Source organism: Sapajus apella, unplaced genomic scaffold (assembly GCF_009761245.1).
Source record: "Sapajus apella isolate SASKATOON/1434 unplaced genomic scaffold, GSC_monkey_1.0 scaffold123, whole genome shotgun sequence".
Lineage (NCBI taxonomy): Eukaryota > Metazoa > Chordata > Mammalia > Primates > Cebidae > Sapajus > Sapajus apella.
In genome coordinates this window covers 2,346,346-2,366,364 of record NW_022437063.1, presented here as the reverse complement: position 1 = coordinate 2,366,364, position 20,019 = coordinate 2,346,346, and the positions used below count along the sequence as shown (strand labels likewise).

General features: G+C 42.4%; 1 protein-coding gene and 1 long non-coding RNA gene across 2 annotated transcripts in view; both read left to right on the top strand.

Moving 5' to 3' along the window:
- Positions 1–20,019, top strand: part of LOC116538877 — a 30,461-nt gene that overhangs the window by 3,656 nt on the left and 6,786 nt on the right. The window lies entirely within an intron of this gene.
- Positions 6,239–7,107, top strand: LOC116538883. Its single transcript, XR_004263823.1, has 2 exons — positions 6,239–6,304; positions 7,033–7,107. It is a non-coding gene; the product is annotated as an uncharacterized LOC116538883 (long non-coding RNA).

Genomic DNA, 20,019 nt, shown 5'->3' with positions numbered 1-20,019 from the left:
ATGAGTTAATTTATGATTTCCAGTAGGCTTTTTGAAATGTTGCCCAGAGGTTAGGGACTTGTCCCCATTCATAGATTCTAGACTAAATCCTTTTCAAGATGAACACATTTGGCTCCGTAACAAAGACTTCTTAAACTGGGATTCAACTGGATTGCCTTGAGACTTTGGGCAGAGCACATGACTTATTTTGTCCTAGACATTCCAATCCACTGGACACTCAGAAACTTTCACAACTTGTATTTTTCATATTTTTAGGCTTCAGTGCAGAAGGATTAAAACTAACGGCTAGATTTTCTGGTGCTGTTATTTATTTTTTCTTGAAGTTTTATGGTCACAAACAATAATATATAGTATGAAAAAAAAAAAAACCTTAACGATACCCTGAAAAAGCAGATCTTTTTTCTGAGGACAAAATTAGCTGATTAAATAATAAAACCGGGCCGGGCGCGGTGGCTCAAGCCTGTAATCCCAGCACTTTGGGAGGCCGAGGCGGGTGGATCACGAGGTCAAGAGATCGAGACCATCCTGGTCAACATGGTGAAACCCCGTCTCTACTAAAAATACAAAAAATTAGCTGGGCATGGTGGCGCGTGCCTGTAATCCCAGCTACTCAGGAGGCTGAGGCAGGAGAATTGCCTGAACCCAGGAGGCGGAGGTTGCGGTGAGCCAAGATTGTGCCATTGCACTCCAGCCTGGGTAACAAGAGCGAAACTCCGTCTCAAAAAAAAAAAATAATAATAATAATAAAACCATCAAGAGACATCACCTGCCAATGATGACAGAGGCAAAAATTGTTCTGCGTTCCGAGGAGGGAGAAATCAGTGCAGGCAGAAGTGATTCACATCTTGGAGCTAACTGACCTCCTAGGATGGAAGTGGAGAGGTGGGGAAGGGTACTGATGAAATAATTGGGAAAGCTCCTTTTTCTTACTATTTTTCTTTGGTCCCTTCATGGGCACAGCTGCTTAAAGAAACCAGATTGCCCCAGGATAGTGCCAGAGCTTCTTGACCCCGATCAGATACCAGAGTTAGATAAGACTGCAGAGTAGAGCAGGATAGGCAAGCCCTAGTTGACCTCAGATCATTATCATGTCATTGCAATGCTAAAATTCCCTCCCTGAAAGAAAATCTCCACCATTTTGGGTACATGTGATGTATGAAGATGTATGTTTAGGAATTGTGCGTGCACATTTAGAGTCTCACTTTGCACATGCTAATATTCCTCTCCTGTCCCACACCTAGTCCTAAAAACCCCATGTCTTCTAGTGTTTGGGGAGAAGAGGCATTTAGTGTGAGAGTTCATTCCCTGGCCAGCGACCGAAACCCGGTTACCGTTTACAATTGGATGGTCTCTGTGTAAATTGATACAAAGTGGGGAAAGAGCTGAGTTTACCAGTGACAACTGGAAGCCCCTGTCTTTGAGATTTGTACCACACCAGGCCCTAGACTGCCTGCACCTGCTCTGTCATTGCTTTCACTATGCTGACTTGCTTGCTGCTTTACCCTTTGTGTCTGGCCCTCTCTTATACTTAGCCTTCTTTCCTCTTGTCCATCCCCACCCTCTTTCACATACTTTTCTCCAGTTTTGTGACTTTAGCAGACCTTTTTGGCTGGCTCCCAGCACATCCCATGGCCTGGCAGTAGGTGGCTTCTGTCTGAAGGGCTGAGCCATCGAAAGATTCCGAGGTGTATATTTTGTAAGACAAAGCCTGTACTCATAGACTTTGTGAAGGACCTGCTTGGGGAAACAGGAGAAAAGATGGATGGGAAAAAAGTAGTAAGCAATTTTACTGTGTGAGAGAGTAGTGGGCGAGATAACACAAAGCGGTGCTTGATTAAATGCCAAATGAAGTTCCATTGGTAGCTGAGAGAAGGGAGGGGAGAGAGCATTTCAGGCTGGAGCCTGTGTTACTCTGCTTGCGCTTTAGAGCATTGTAGCACAGATGGAGTGGTTTAAACAAAAGAGTCCTTTCCTTACAGTTCTGGAGTCTGGATATTCAAGATCGAGGTGTCAGCAGGGTTGGTTTCTTCTGAAGACTTTCCTTGGCTTGTAGATGGTCACTTTCTCCCTGCGTCTACAGGGTCTTCCCTCTCTATTTTGTCTGTGTCTCTAATCTCTTCTATGAACACCAGTCAGGCTTGGCACAGTGGCCCACACCTGTAATCCCAGCACTTTGGGAGGCTGAAACAGGAGGATCACTTGAGGTCAGGAGTTTGAGACCAGCCGGACCAACATGGTGAAACCCCATCTTTACTAAAATTACAAAAAGTAGCCAGGAGTGGTAGCTTGCGCCTGTGGTCCCAGCTACTTGGGAGGCTAAGGCAGGTGAATCGCTTGAACCTGGGGAGGGTGAGGTTGCAGCGAGTCGAGATCACACCACTGCTTCCAGCCTGGGCAGTAGAGTGAGACTCCATCTCAAAAACAAATAAGACCAGGTGCAGTGGCTCACGCCCGTAATCCCAGCATTTTGGGGAGGCCGAGGAGGGCAGATCACTTGAGGTTGAGTTTGAGACCAGCCTGGCCAACATAGTGAAACTTCATCTCTACTAAAAATACAAAAATTTGCTGGGTGTGGTGGCGCACGCCGGTAGTCCCACTACTTGGAAGGCTGAGGCAGGAGAATCGCTTGAACCCGGGAGGCAGAGGTTGCAGTGAGCTGAGAGTGCGCCATTGCATTCCAGCCTGGGCGGCAAGAGCAAAACTCCATTTCAAAAACAAAAAACACCAGTCATCTGATTCCTAACTGCCTCATTTTAATTAATTCTGCGGCCCTTTTTTCATATATAGTCACATTTTGAGGTTCTGGAGGTTAAGGCTTCAACATAAGAATTTGAGGGAAACAAATAGCCCATGGCAGGGTAATATGAAAGGCTTTATTGAGCGAAAGCTGGGATTGGAAATACCCCATTTCTGTGGTTAAAAAATGTACTTTTGTCATTTCTGAAATCAGTATATTTCTGACATTCAGAGTGCAGTTTAAAAAGGCATCCTGCCCTGGTTTTACCATTAATGGTTGAAAGCATGGACAGTACAGACTTACTGGGAAGGAGGTCTTGGTGCTAGATGCATTGGCTTCTTAGGGCAGGGGCAAGGTTTTTCTCTAAGTTGCCTATCTAAATTGAATCTGCCTTGCCTGGGGTGCTTCTCTCAGACTTTCTTACCTCTCCCCACCTGTCAGTGACTTTTCACATACCAGGTCCTCTTTCTTCCTCTGTCTTGGAGCCTAGTTAATTGCTTCTATTCAGTGAAATTAGAGAGCAAGAGTCTGGGACTGAGATTCCTTCTCAGAGAATGGAGGAGTAGAAGGCACACACATTTGACCCCTTGCTTACCTCATAGAACATTACAGGATGCTATGGACTGAATTGTGTCCCCCATAAATTCATATGTTGAAGCCCTAATTCCTAATGTGATTGCATTTGGAATAAGAAAGTAATTAAGGCTAAATGATGTCATTCGGCATGTGAAAACAGCCAGAACGTGGCCATCCTGCAAACCACCAGGAACTGACTTGCCAGCCTCCAGGACTGTGACAAAATAAACTGTTGCTTAAGCCATCAGTCTATGGTATTTTGTTAAAGCAGTCCAAGCTGACTAATACATGGGTATGAATCCCTCTGAAAATTGTCAGTGTTCCTTTGGTTCTCTTTGGGTCAACCTCAGCACGAGTTCATCCCTGGACTAAGAATAGTTATCAAATGGATGTCTTTGGTTTCAGGCCAGTCAATCTGTACCCCTGACACTGAGGAGGAAACTAGTAATTTGCCGTCCCCTAATTCAGGAGGAGGAAGGATAGATACATGAACAAAATTGGGATCCTTTTGAGAAGAAAGAGGAAAGGAATCAGTGCTGGGCATACATTTAGCAATGTCCAAATGCCCATATGTGATATGACCGTTATATGATCTTAGGTGGCATTGTTTAATATTTGGAAGGAGGGAAAGGGTCTCTTCCTACTCACAGCAGTTGAGACCAAACTTGTAGGCACAACAGGAGGCAGCATAGAGGGTAGAGGCTAACCATGCAGGGCCCTGGAGATTGGCTGCTTGCATTTTAATACTGTCTTTCACTTCCTAGCATTGTGACTTAGAGCAGGATACTTCTGTGTCTCCTCATCTCCAAAATGGAGAATAACAGTGACCTAGCTAACAAGATTACTGAAGATTTAAGTAATACAATTCAAGTGCTTTAAACAGAACCTGGCACATAAGTACTAAATAAAAGTTGGTGTTTATAATTAGTGTGCTCTGGGAAACATTCTTTAAAGCATGTAGACTTAAGTCCCACGGATTTGGAGAATGTGACTGTAAAGGGTAGGGGACAAGCCATGTCATCTAAGTGAAGGCTGAAGGAGCCAGGGATGTTAAGACCAGAAATGGGAAAACAGGATACAAAACGCTCCACACATCTGGAAAAGTCTCGTTGTTTGTTGTCTGCTCTATGTGTTTTGTATGGCTCAGAAGTAGATAAGACTAATAGTCGTAGAAGGACTGCAGAAGATAGTGAGATGGAGTTGAGAGTGTGGTTTCATAGTCATAAAGCCCCAAGTCTGAATTCCAGTTCTGTCACTGACTAGCTTTGTGCCCTTGGAGGTTTTACTCACATTCATGGAACCTCAGTTTATTTGTCTGTCTGTAAAATGGAAATCATGACTTCTACTGCTGTTTGGTTGAAGGAGGTGATGGGGATGGTACATGGTGAAGCAGAAAGGTACTACCAGATGGGTTTACTGTCCGCGATGCGGCCCTCACCTTTGCAGGTCTGACCCTTTGTAAGTACGCAGAGACGAGCTTGGTGGCAGGCCGGTACTAATACTTCTTTGAGGGATGTAGTGGGTTGGATAGTTAGTGGCCCCCAAAAGACATGCCAGCATCCTAATCCACTACACCAGTAAATGTGACCTTATTTGGAAAAAGGGTCTTTATAGATGTGATTAAGGACCTTGAGATGAGATGACCCTGGATTTTCCAGGTGGACACTAAATGCAGTGGCAGGTGTTCTTAAGGGAGGAGGAGCTGGCATTCATGTGAAGACAGCAAGAGAATGAAGGGTTGGAGCCAGCAGACACTGGAAGAAGCAAGGAAAGATTCTCCCCTAGAGCCTTTGGAGAGAGTGTGGCCCTGCTGGATTTTCAACTTTTAGCCTTCAGAGCTGGGAGAGAATACATTTCTCATGTTTTAAGCTACCAAGTTTGTGGTAATTTGTTAGAGCTGCCTCAGTAGTCAATAGATAAAGTCTAGTTGATTAGGGAAAATCTATCTGGCTAAATTAATAATCAAAACAAATTTAAGAAAATAATTCCTTTGGGAGGCCAGGACAGGAGGATTGCTTGAGGCCAGGAGTTTGAGACCAGCTTAGGCAACTAAACAAAACCCCATCTCTACAAAAATTTTAAAAAATTAGCATGAGCCTGTAGTCCTAGCTACTAGGGAGGCTAAGGTGGGAAGATTGATTGCGCCCAGAAGTTGGAGGCTGCTATGATTGCACTATTGACTCCAGCTTGGGCAATAGAGCAAGATTGTCTCTCTCAAAAAAAAAAAAAAATAGTCTTCAGAAGAAGGTGTTGTTAATAAAAGCCAAGTAAGCTGGGCTTGGAGAAGATTATTTTGCCGTATGAATCCATACCTGTCCAGGTGAAAGGGATGAGGAACCTAGAGACAAAATGTTTTGGTTACTACTGAAGTGTTCTGTTCAGTGGGTCATGGACGTTTCATCACTAAGCTGCTTCCTGGTCTGAGTAAAATCTCCGAGACTATTCCTTTCTTTGCTGCAGTTGAGCATTTATCAAAAAATAGCCATTGGAATGCCAGTGCCGAGAAATGCTCTGAAGTAAAAGTATTCCATGGTTAAATAGGCTTGGGATGTCATATCTCCCCAGTCTTGGAGCCTCACAAGCACGTGATCATAGGAACCAAGAAGTTATGACATAAAGCTCTTTAAACTATTTAAGATTTTCACAAATTTATTTGAACCTAGGACCTTTATATGACAAAATAATACCACATTAGAAACATTAATAATTGCATTTCTCAAGTATACTGATACAGGGAAAGAGAATGCTCTGGTGAGGAAATTCAAGACAATAAAGGCCAGGTACGGTGGATCACACCTGTAATCCCAGCAGTTTGGGAGGCCGAGGTGGGTGGATCACCTGAGGTAAGGAGTTTGTGACCAGCCTGGCCAACGTGGCAAAAACCTGTCTCTACTAAAAATACAAAATTAGCTGGACGAGTTGGCGGGTGCCTGTAATCCCAGCTACTCTGGAGGCTGAGGCAGGAGAATCACTTGAACCCAGGAGGCAGAGGTTGCAGTAAGCTGAGATTGCACCAGTGCACTCCAGCCTGGGCAACAGAGTGAGACCATCTCAAAATAAAAACCAAGCCAAATTAATAAGATTCAAAGTGATGAAATAATAAATTGGCATTCTTTTTATACTTTGCCCTATAGTAGATTCCTTGCCTCTTCCAGCTTCAGGTGGCTACCCCAGCATTCCTGAGTGTGTGGCTATGAAACTCCAATCTCCGCCCCAACCTTGACCTCACCTTCTCCGGGTCTCCTTACCTTCCTTTGCCTCTGTCCTGAAAAGACACTGTGATGGCATTTAGGACCCACCCAGATAATTCAGTGTGTTCCCCTCATCTCCAGATCCTTAAGTCACATTTGTGAAGACCTCTTTTTCAAATAAGGTAACATTTCCAAATTCCTGGGATTAGGACTTGATATCTTTGGGTGGTCATGATTTAACCTACTACAATGGGCCTTTCCCTGGGCTGTGCCAGCCTGGATGTGAGTGCTGTCTTCTTAAGAAGAGCAAATTTGGGGGGCTGGGCACAGTGGCTCATGTCTGCAATCCCAGCACTTTGGGAGGCCAAGGCGAGTGGATCACTTGAGGTTAGGAGTTTAGACTAGACTGGTCAACGTGGTGAAACCCCATCTCTACTAGGTATACAAAAATTAGCTGGGCATGGTGGCAGGTGCCTGTAGTCTCAGGCGGCTGAGGCTGGAGAATCACTTAAACCCAGGAGGCAGAAGATTGCAGTAAACCGATATCACACCATTGTGCTCTAGCCTGAGCAAAAAGAGCGAAATTTGTCTCAAAAAAAAAAAGCAAATTTGGAAGTAGATGCATAGACAGAGAGAAGACCATATGAAGAGGCATCTGCCAGCCAGGGAGAGAGTCCTTAGAAGGAACCACCCTGCTGACACTTTGATCTTGGACTTCTGGCCACCAGAACTGTGAGAAAATAAGTTTCTATTATTTAGCCACTCAGCCAATGGTAGTTTGCTGTGACAGCCCTAGTAAACTAACACGTTGTTTAATAAACATTTTCTTATATATTGACACTCAGAGCCTTTCATAGACATCTTGCCCTGGTCTATTTACTCAGTCTCCTCTCCTGGCACTCCCTCATGTCCTCTATGCCCTCTGGTCTCTCAGTGTTCACCAAATACATCCTGCCTTTGAATGCCTCTGAGTCCTTCCTAGGGATTCCCTCTACCTGGATTGCTGTTTCTTCTCCTAGTTGGACTTTGAAAACCTTACTCAAATGTGTGCTCTGTAGAGCCTTTCAGGGTTCCCAGGCTGAGTTTGAAGTTTTTATGACGTTGTATTTTCACAAAGGTCTCTCATTAGACAATGTACTACTAAAGTATAGGACTTAGGCCTGATTCTTTTTTGTACCTCTAGAGCCAAACATGGTATGTTAGTTTGCTCAGACTACCATTAACACAATATCACAGGATAAGTTGTTTAAACCACAGACATTTATTTTCTTACAGTTCTGGATGCTGGAATTTCCAGGTTAAAGTCCAGCAGGGTTGGTTTCTAGTGAGGACTCTCTTCCTGGCTTGTAGAGAGCTGCCTTCAAGCTACATTCTCACATGATCTTTTCTCAATGCACATATGAAGACAGAGGTTGGGGGGAGGGAGAGGGCTCTCTAGTGCCTCTTCCCATAAGGACAGTAGTCCTGCATGTGGTCAAGGCCCTTCCCTTATGACCTAATTTAATCTTAATTACTTCCTTATTGGTCCTATCTCCAAATAAAGTCACACTGGGGATTAGGGCTTCAATATATCAATTTTCAGGGGACACTGTTCAGCCCATAACACATGGGCAATCAGGATTTAAGCTGATTTGGAAAAAATTAAGTCTCAGTTGTTAGTCAACACCAGTCTCTATCTTGATATGAGCAATTGGCAAATAATTCTATCTGAATATAAAGAATATTTTGAATAAATAGAAGAATCAAATACTGACAACCATGAACACAAGTGCAATAAGATAATCTAGGACTAGATATCTACATAATTATATATGCAGAATACTTGCACCAAGCTATATTAGGCAAAGATACTATAATCACTCTCATTGGAATCTTCCAGAAGAACATGTTACATTGCAGATGTCTATAATAGCAGTAAGCCACTCAGTCTCTGACTGAGCTTAACTATTTTCATAATTGTTTTGAGCTTTAGGCTCACAATTTTTTGCCAGCAAAACTGAATACAAAATAAGTTTTTGAATAGACTGCTGAATACAAAATAAGTTTTTAGTATTTGCAATTGGATGAACTTGATATGAAAAGAACAACTTAGAGCTTTTTATGAATATAGACTAGAGGATAATCTACCGGGTGAAGTTCTGTATTATAGAGACTAATGAAATTCCAATTTAGTATTTTATTATAGGTTTGCTTTGTAGTAAAAAACCAACCTTGGGCCGGGTGCAGTGAGTCACGCCTGTGACTCCAAGTCCAAGCACTGTGGGAGGCCGAGGCAGGCAGATCACCTGAGGTCAGGAGTTTGAGACCAGCCTGACCAACATGGAGAAACGCCGTCTCTATTAAAAATACAAAATTAGCTGGGTGTGGTGAACACATCTGTGATCCCAGCTATTCAGGAGGCCGAGGCAGGAGAATCACTTAAACCCAGGAGGTGGAGGTTGCGGTAAGCCAATATCACACCATTGGACTCCAGCCTGAGCAACGAGGGAAACTCCCTCTCAAAAAAAAAGAAAAACAACAACAACAACAAAACAAACCTTGTAAGAAAGAAGTAATGTTCAGGTGTGCAGTTAAGAAACCAAAATAATCTAAGTAAAATATTTATTATATAAGGTCATATACAGATGCTCCTCAGCTTACGATGAGGTTATGTCCTTCATCATAAGTTGAAAATATTATAAGCCCAAAATGCGTTTACCACACCTAACCTACTGAACGTCATAGCTTAGCCTAGCCTACACAAAACTTTTCATTGTAAAGCTCAAAAATCTTAAGTCAATTCATTATAAGTCAGGGACCATTTCTACCAAGAATTTAGAGACCTTGAGTATATTAAGGTAAACTAGGTTGGAGCCTATATAGATTCTAGATGGAGATAAAATCCTGACGGCTGTATAGTTTCATGATTATGATTTTCAGGTGAAATATGCAGCCTAAGAGAAATGTAATGTTTCAGGATATCAGAGATATGGTGCCTATGATTACTACACAGAAAAACTGAAGAGGGCATTAGGATTGGTATATTAGTTTTTATCTTCAAATTTACCTTAATCTTCATATATGTCACTGATGCTAAGATCTGTTAACTGTTAATTCTATAGAAAATGAATATGATCATTGCACAGTGTATGAACCTCGATATTGTGGCCTAAAAGATATTATAAAACAAGGTTGATTCTAACTGAAATGCTTATACATTCTCTTAGCTTGAAATAAGATATCAATGCTGGAAGCACTTCTGGAATGGTGGAATAAAGACCTTAGAAAATCAGTTCTTCCATAAAAGCAACAAGACCCAGATACATGAAATAAAAAGTGACAATTAAAAGGAGAAATGCAATATCCCTCTTTCAGTAATGGATAAAACTACCGGGCATACGATCAACAAGGAAATAGAAGACTTAATGCTTTAAAGCAACTAGGCCTAATAGATACCTAGAGAACATTCTGCTCAAGAACATCGGAATACATATTCTTCATAAGTGTACATAAAACATTCTGAAGGATAGGCCATGTATCAGGCCATAAAACAAACCTTATAAAGTTAAAAGGATTGAAATCATACAAAGTATGCTCTCCACTCACAAGGGAATGAAATGAGAAATTATTAACAGAAGGAAAATTGGGAAATCCACAGATATGGAAATTAAACAACATACTCATAAATAATGAATGGTTAAAGAAAATCACAAGGGAAATTAGAATATACTTTGGAATGAATTAAAATGAAGACATAACAGCAGAACTTATGGGAATCAATAAATGCACTACTTAGAAGGAAATTTATGTTAATAAGAGATCTCAGTCATAGTGGCTCATGCCTGTAATCCCAGGGACTTGCAAGCAGGAGGATCACTTGACCCCAGGAGTTGGAAGCTGCAGTGAGCTGTGATCACACCATTGCACTCCAGTCTGGGCAACAGAGGCTCAAAACTTGCTCAGAACATTTACATTAGCATACAGTTGGGCAAAATCATCTAACACACAGGTTATTTAAAATGTTGAATATCTCATGCAATTTATTGAATACTGAAAGGGAAACAGAATTGCTGTATAATTACTCAAAGTATGGTTTCCACTGAATTGGTACCGCTCTTGCATCATTGTGAAGCTGAAAAATCTTAAGTCAATTCATTGTAAGTCGGGGACCATTTCTACAAAGAATTTAGAGACCTGATACAGACTCTCAATTTTGTTTGTTAAAACTATTCTTATTTCATTTTAATTCTTGAAAATTTTCTTGGCAATTGTTTTCTTCAAGGTGATTCCTTGCTGGGCGTGGTGGTGGCCCATGCCTGTAATCCTAGCACTTTGGGAGGCCGAGGTGGGTGGATCACCTGAGGTCAGGAGTTCAAGACCAGCCTGGCCATCATGGTGAAACCTCATCTTTAAAAAAAAAAAAAAAAAAAAAAAAAGATGATTCCTTGCACTGTTGTCTTCTTTCTCTCACTGCTGTGGAAAATCAATCTAATCGTCGCTGCTTTGAAGGGCATCCTCTCCATACACACTTGGACAATATTTTTATTTTATTTTGTAACTTCACTATGATATATTAGATGACAGTTTCTTTTTATTTACCTTGTTTGGGATTTACTGGGCTCTCAAATCTGTGGATAAGCGGTCAGGTTGGTGAAACTCACAGCATTACCTTTTCTGTTGTTTCCTCTGCCTAGTTTTCCCACTTCTCTCTTTCTGGGACTTTAAGCAAATATATTAGACCTCCTTACTGTATCCCACGTATCTCTTACCCTTTCTTCGGTATTTTCTGTTTTCCCCAAGCTGCATTCTGGATAATTTCTTCTGCATTGACTTTCATTTCATTAATTCTCTCCTTGGCTGTGTCCAGTCTGCCACTAATAGTCCATTGAATTTGAAGTTTGGGGTATCTGTAATATCCGAGCAAGTTAGGAGGAATGTGCCACATAATGAGTTTCAAATTAAGAGTCCTTTTAATTAGCTGGCGACCGAGAAACGGCTAAGGCTTAAAGTTCTCTCGGCCCCAAGGAAGGGGCTTGATTTCCCTTTATACCTTGATTTAGGTAGGGGAGGGGGAGCCTTGCTGAAGTGGAATTTTACAGAAGCAGAATAAGCAAGTTAGCTAGTAACCAGCGGGGAGGAGGTTCCCGGGATTGTTGGCTACTAAGGGTATTTCCATACAGTCACCAAGGGGGGTTCAAAGAGAGTTATACACAATAGCAGGTGTGCCTGCCAAGCAGGTTGCAGTTACATTGGTTATATGGTAGGGTAAGCACAGAGTCAGCATGACATAAGCACAGCGGCAGTGTGGCCCAGTTATGCACCCAAAGGGGCCATGGTAGGGAGGGGGAAGCTGTGTTGGAGTTTACAGCCAAGGTGGAGTCAGTGATGCTAGCCCAGGGTAGGTTATTACATATCCTGTTTTCATTTCTAGGAATCCTGTTTGGCTCTTTTTCAAATCTATTTTTTTCACATTTTACTTTCATGCTCCCTGAAAATACTTTTGTCATTTGTTTCATTTAACATGATAAGCATAGTTTTATTTATTTATTTATTTGAGATAGGGTCTTGCTCTGTTGCCCAGGCTGGAGTGTGGTGGCATGAACATGGCTCACTGCAGCCTCAACCTCCTGGGCTCATAGTCTTTCCACCTTAGCCTCCCAAGTTGCTGGGACTATACCACGCCCAGCTAATTTAAAAATTTGTTTTGTAGAGACGGGGTCTTGCCATGTTGCTCAGGCTGTTCTCAAACTCCCAAGCTCAAACAACCCACCAGCCTTGGCCTCCCAAAGTGTCAGGTTTACAGGCATGAGCTACCATGCCCAGTCCATAATTGTTTTTAAAAGTAGGCTTGATAATTCCAGTTTGTGAAGCCTGTGCAGCTCTATTTCTCGTTTGTGTTTTTTCTTGGCTTTTTTACATGTCATATTCTTTTACGTGTCTAATAATCTTTGATGTTTTGCTGTTATCCTGGAGGAATTATTTGTGTGGGTTCCCCGAGTCCTGGGAAGGAGCTTCCCTCCTCTTCTGCCGCTAGACTCTTAGGGGCACCACCAGGTCATGACTCTAGCCAAGTTAGAGTTTCAGGAGTCCTTGGCCCAACGATGCTATAAGTGCCCTGGATGCCAGTCCACCTGAGGGCTGGCCCATGGCCACATTCTCCCAAAGGCAGCTTACTTTCTTTTTGAGCTTCAGTTTCATTCCTTAGTCTCAAGACTGCCCCCTCTGCATTCCCAGTAGTGTGTGTGTGTGTATGTGTGTGTGTGCGCGCGGTATGCATGATAAAATCTGATTTGTATTTTTGTATTTATCCTGCTGCCCCAGATCCAATATGGGCAGTGTCTTCCATCAAGATAGGTGGGTCCTGGGTTCTGATCTCTGTCATTCTGGCCTGAGGGCCGTGGAACAGGACCATGGTCCAGTGTAATAGAAAACATCCTCAGTGCACAAATGGCATGTGCTCTCATGCAGTCTCCCTACCTCTCTGGGTTCAGCTTGTTTCTGGTCTCAATGTTCTTGGCAGTTGTGTGGGGACAGCCAGCTCCAATGGCTGCTCTGATCCCTGTCCCCTTGCTTCTAACACAGAATACTGATGGGATGTTTGTTTAATCCAGATGTTTAGATGTTTTCAGTGGTTGGGTCAGTCCTACCTTGCCTGTCATTACTGGAAATGAACACCTTGATTCCCTTTGTAATCAAAGAACCATTTACAGTTGGGAGTTTTTCATTTCTTTTTTCTTTTTTTTTTTTTTTTTTTTACATTCTCAAAGCAGGTCACATTTCTTTTTTTTTAAATCAGACACAAAATATCTAAGGCATGTAGAAAAATACAAAAGAATTTAATACACGGGTGTATTCACCATTCAGATTGAACAAATGTTAACATTTTACCATATCCGCTTCAAAATTTTTTTCTTTTTCTTTTTTGAGGCAGAGTCTCGCTCTGTCACCCAGGTTGGTGTGTAGTGGCATGAACTCAGCTCACTGCCTCCTTCTGATTTTAAGCAATTATCCTGCCTCAGCTTCCCGAGTAGCTGGGATTACAGGTGCCCACCACCACACCTGGCTAATTTTTGTATTTTTAGTGGAGGATTTCTGTCGTGTTGGCCAGGCTGGTCTTGAACTCCTGACCTCAGGTGGTCTGCCCGCCTGGGCCTCCCAAAGTGCTGGGATTACAGGCCTGAGCCACCATGCCTGGCCCCCTTTATGTTTTTATGAGTTGCATTATTTGATATCATTTTATGATTTTAAAATTTATACTGTGCATACCTGTTATTCACCATTTTTACATATTTTTTGAGGTTTATCATAGTTGATATATTTAGGTTCTCTTTATCATTTTAATAGTAGTAGTAGGCTATTCTATTTATTCATTTTATTTCTATTTAGGTGTTCATTCCCCTACACCACTGATGTGTGGCAAGCACTTAGTAAATGTCAGCTGTTATTGATGGACATTTAGAAACAATTGTTTCTATTTGTTTTTATAAACAGTGGTTCCTGAACTATCCTTATCCATGTCTTTGCGCCCACATACAGGAGAGGTTTTCTAGCATAGGCTCCTCGGTGTGGGATTGCTGGGTCCCAGGGCAGATATCCAAACTCCGCAAGGTATTGCCAAATTACTCCCCTTAATGGCTGTTCCAATTTATATTCCCAGCAGCAATATGAGTTTCATTTTCTGAAAATCCTCACTGGCATATGACATTACCAAACTTCTTTTGAAATATTCAGCACATAAAGACATATGGAGGGCTGAGCATGGTGGCTTACACCTGTAGTCCCAGCATTTTGGGAGGTGGAGGCAGGCAGATCTTTTGAGCCCTGGGGTTCGAGACCAACTTAGGCAACACAGACCTCTACAAAAAATACAAAAATTAGCTGGGTGTGGTGGCACATGCCTGTAATCCCAGCTACTCAGGAGGCTAGGGCAGGAGAATCACTTGAACCCGGGAGGCAGAGGTTGTAGTGAGCCAAGATCGTGCCATTGCACTCCAGCCTGGGCAACAAGAGCAAAACTCCGTCTCAAAACAAAAGAAAGCCAAAAAAAATCTACTTCTCTATTTTTCTACCAGAGAATTTTAGAGTTGCTGTTTTTTTTTTTTTTCCCTTTTGGGGGGAAAGCTTATTTACTTTTCTGTTATTTGCACAGCAGACATCATCAGTATCTTCTCAATGTCTCTTAGCTTGAATGACCCCTATCTGTCCGTTCCCTTCTCTGTGTCCATCTCTCTGTCCTGCAGCCCTGTTCCTCACGGTACAGGCACACCTCATTTTATTGTGCTTTGCTTTATTGCGCTTCACAGATACTGCATTTTTTCCCCCAAATGGAAGGTTTCTGGCAACCGTGTGTCAAGCAAGTCTATCAATGCCTTTTTTCCAACAGCATGTGCTCACTTGGTGTTTGTGTCACATTTGCTAATTCTCATGATATTTCAAACTTTTTCATTATGATTTTATCCATTATGGTGATCTGTGATCACTGATTTTTTTTTTTTCTCTTTTTGAAAGAGAGTTTCGCTCTTCTCACCCAGACTGGAGTGCAATGGTGCGATCTTGGCTCACTGCCACCTTTGCCTCCTAGGTTCAAGTGATTCTCCTGCCTCAGCCTTCCAAGGATCTGGGACAACAGGCGTGTGCCACTACACCCGACTAATTTTGTATTTTTAGTAGAGAGGGGTTTCACCATTTTGGCCAGTCTGGTCTCGGAACTCCTGATGTCAAGTGATCCACCCGCCTCAGCCTCCCAAAGTGCTGAGATTACAGGCATAAGCCACCACGCTTGGCCTATGATCAGTGATCTTTGACCTTTGTTTTATAATTGCTTTGGGCTGCCATGAACCACGCCCATAGAAGACGGTGAACTTAATCAATAAATGTTGTGTTGTGAGTGCTTCTCCAAACCCTGTTCCTCTGTCTCTCTCCATCTCCTTGGACCTCCCTCTTCCCTGAGACATAACAATATTGAAATTAGGCCCATTAATAACTTTACAATGGCCTCTAAATGTTTAAATGAAAGGAAGAGTTGCACATCTGTGACTTTAAATCAAAAGCTAGAAATGATTGTGCTTGGTGAGGAAGGCATGTTAAAAGCTGAGATAGGACAAAAGCTCCACCTCTTGTGGCAAACAGACAAGCTGTGAATACAAAGGAAAAGTTCTTGAAGGAAATTAAAAGTGCCACTCTTTTGAACACAGGAATAAGAAAGTAAAACAGCCTTACTGCTGATATGGAGAAAGTTCGAGTGGTTTGGATAGAAAATCGATCAGTCCAGCTATAACATTCCCAAGCCAAAGCCTAATCCGGAGGTAGGACCTAACTTGTCAATTCTGTGAAGGCTGAGAGAGATGAGGAAGCTACAGAAGAAAAGTTGGAAGCCAGCAGAGGTTGGTTCATGGGGTTTAAGGAAAGAGGCCATCTCTATAACAAAAGTGCAAGATGAAGCAGCAAGTTCTGATGCAGAAGCTGCAGCAAGTTATCCAGAAAACCTGGCTGAAATCTCTGATGCAGTGGCTACACTAAACAACAGGTTTTCTTTCTTTTTCTTTGTTTTTTGTTTTGTTTTGTTTTGTTTTGTTTTGAGACAGGGTCTCACTCTGTTGCCCAGGCTGAAGTGCAGTGGCATGATCACATTTCACTGCAGCCTTGACCTCGTGGGCTCAAGTGAGCCTCCCACTTCAGCCTCCCAAGTAGCTGGGACAAAAGATATGCACCACCATACCCAGCTAATTTTTATTTTTATTTTTTGTAGGAAAAAGTTCTCACTGTGTTACCCAGGGTGGTGGTCTCAAACTCCTAGACTCAAGTGATCCTCTTGAGCAGGTAGACCCTACTGCTGTGTCATTCCCCTATTGGCTAGGGTTGGACCTCACAGTCTAAGCTAATTCCAATTGGCCATTTTAAAGGGAACAGGAGTATGAGCCAGAGTGGTGGAGTGAGCAGTTTGGCAGAAAGGACAGTTACAGAACAGGGAACTAAAGGTGACTCACGTCAAAGCAGGTGATCAGGGCAGAGCAGATGACCAGGGGAACAGATGTGAGCTACTGATTAGAACTGGTGGAACAGGACGGAGCAGATGACCAGGGGAACAGTATGAGCCATTGAACCCAGCCCAATAGATTTTCAATGTATATGAAACAACCTTATTCTGCAAGAATAGGCTATCTATTAATAGGACTTTCATAGCTAGAAAGATAAGTCAATGTTTGGCTTTGAACCCTTGTTATATGTAAATTTTTGGTGCCACAAAAGAAGTAGCACTCAAATATAAATTTTCTCAGCAAGGCAATTTACTTCTATAGAAGGGTGCATCTCACAGATGGAGCAATGGCGAGCACACACCTGAATAAGAGAGGGGAAGGGGTTCTTATCCCTGACACAGGTAGCCCCTGCTGCTGTGTCATTCCCCTATTGGCTAGGGTTGGACCGCACAGTCTAAGCTAATTCCGATTGGCTATTTTAAAGGGAGCAGGAGTATGGGCCAGAGTGGTGGAGTGAGCAGTTAGGCAGAAAGGACAGTTACAGAACAGGTAACTAAAGGTGACTCAGGTCAGAGTAGGTGACTGGGATGAGTCAGGATGGAGCAGATGACCAGGGGAACAGATGTGAACTGGTTAGAACTGGTGGAAAAGGTTGTTTGCTGAAACTACAAGAAAGTGAAACTTTAAAATGGAGGACAAAGAACTGAACATACTGACATGCTGATTCTTGTTTTTTTTTGTTTTTGTTTTTTTTGTTTTTGTTTGTTGTTGTTGTTGTTGTTTTTGAGACAGAGTCTCACTCTGTCACCAGGCTGGAGTGCAGTGATGTGATCTCAGCTCACTGCAACCTCCTCCTCCTGGGTTCAAGCAATTCTCTGTCTCAGCCTCCGGAGGAGCTAGGATTATAGGCGCCTACCACCATGCCTGGTTAATTTTTGTACTTTTAGTAGAGATCGAGTTTCACTATCTTGGCCAGGCTGGCTGTGAACTCCTGACCTCATGACACACCTGCATCAGCCTCCCAAAGTGCTGGGATTACAGGTGTAAGCCACTGCACCTGACCTTGACATATGGATTCATTGAGGAGAAATTTAGAACTCATTGTATCCAACAACTAATTGGTGGCCTGTACAGGGAGCCCTTCTCCTCTGGGTAGTCTTGGGTCTTCTCTTGTGAGCAGATGTGTCCCGCTGCCTCATTGTGGCAGCCTCATGGGTAAGGAATCAAGACCCACAAATCCAGACTCTCAACAACGTGGGAGAAAAATGCCTACAAATACCATGGTGACCAGGCAACTCTGCACAGACCAAGGAAAGATGCCGGGAGCTGGTTTTTCCTTGGTGGGGACCAAGGGGATGTGGGGGGAAGGGGAGGGGTAAGTATTCCTTGGTTGGAACATACCAAGGCAAGAAAAGCTACGGGGGTCAATGAACTATTCCTTGGTGTGGCTTGGAGTGTTAGAAAGAGGCGAGACATCTCCATTAGGAGGGACTGATCTTCACACAAACCTCCCGTAGTAGAGGACTTGAGAAATTTCCAGTAGGGGAAATTGGGTCTCATCCCAAAAGGCGAGAAATTTTTGGTAAGGGAAATTGAACCTCACCCCAAAACCATCAAGATGGGAAATACCCCAAGTAAGGTAAGAGATAAAAGAATAAAGCTAACAACAATTTTCCCCTAATAGTACCCTAGGCCTAATGTTAAAATATTAAAATAATAATAATAACAAAAGGACCTATAAAATTCATAGAAAGTCTCAAAGAGCAAATGGGAATATATGCAGGATGTTAAAGCGTCATTTTATAACTAATAATTGGCCAGATTCTATCAGGAAGTTACAAAGGATAGAGAACTGAAAAGATACACGTATATGTAAAAAGAGATGAAGAAAAACAAGCAGAAGGCAAAAATTCTGCTGTCCACCATGCAGCAAAGTACCCAGCGGGCAAGAACCTGTGAAGAACCTAGACCCGCACTCTCCAGGCAATATAAAGGGTACAAAAGAGTAACGCAGAGAGGCAGAGAGAGAGAGAGGGAGAAAGAGACAGGGAGGCAGAGAGAGGGAGAGGTAAAGAGAGGGGAAAGAGGGAGAGAAAGACAGAGGCAAAGGGAGAGAAGGAGGACAAAACAAATGTTTCAAATTAAAAGTAGGTCACTTCAAAAGAGAATGTCCCAAATGGGAAAAAGAATAAATGTCGTATGTAAAAGCAAATCATAGGGAGGCAGAGGCGGGAGGATAGCTTGAGCCCAGGAGTTCGAGACCTGCCTGGGCAATATAGTGAGACCCCCGTTCTCCACAAAAAGGAAAAAAACAAAAAGACAAAGAAAAATAAGCGTAACTTCCCTCAAAGCAACAATCCCCCCTCTTCCTTTAAAAAAAAAAAAAAAAAAAAGCAAATCAACTAATACTAAATTTCCGTTAATTCCAGAGGCAGGAATAAACCTATTAGAGACATTTAATGCTAAATTTTGGCTTAGGCCTCTGTATTAATCAGGGAAAATTCCTCCCCTCCCTAAACTTGCTCACCACTGCAGACAAGGAACACATCCATCCCAAGATATGGTAAACAAAGAAACAACAACAGAAAGAAATGAGAACTGAGGAAATGACAGATTCCTTCAATTCATGCTAAATTTAAAGTCCCTAGGAAAATAATAAAAAGAAAACAATACCCTATTCCTTTAAAAGCCAAGATAAATTTAAAACCTAGAATTAATAATTAAAGGTCTTCTCCGCGATGGGCTTCTTGAACCCTGTATGTCTGTCTCCCTATAACACTCCAATACTGTCTGTAAAGAAGCCAGACAGGTCATACCAGTTAGTGCAAGACCTTAGAACTATTGATCAGATAGCCAAACAGGCTACCGTTTCTTAGCTGTGCAACTGGCCTGCTTTACAGCTAAGTAAAACCTAGGACACATGGAGTTAAATGCTAGAATAAGCCAGACCTTATCTGCACTTCTGTCTTGGCCCTAGGCCCTACACCTAGCACATAATTAAAATCCCAAACTTAAAAGGTTTTCCACAAAAGTAAAGTTTGCTGAAAGTTAACAGTGTAACATGTATTATCCTAAGTTCCAATCTTGTGGCCTTAGGCAGTCTAATCCACAGACATAAAGTTTGCTTTGGGAAAAAAAAATAGTTCTCATCTTTGACAATAAGAAAAAAAAAGAAAGGTGAGAACTTACATAAATAAGAATTTTATATGGTAAATTCTTGACCTAAGGTAAATTAGCTGGTTGTTTAAAGCGATGTTTACAACAAGTCAGAAAGTTAAGGCATGTCAAAGATTGAAAGTTGTGAAAAATGTTATCCAAGAGAATTTATCCATGACATGTTGTATAATTTAAAAGTAATTAGGCCGGGCGCGGTGGCTCAAGCCTGTAATCCCAGCACTTTGGGAGGCCGAGGTGGGTGGATCACGAGGTCAAAAGATCGAGACCATCCTGGTCAACATGGTGAAACCCCGTCTCTACTAAAAATACAAAAAATTAGCTGGGCATGGTGGCGCGTGCCTGTAATTCCAGCTACTCAGGAGGTTGAGGCAGGAGAATTGCC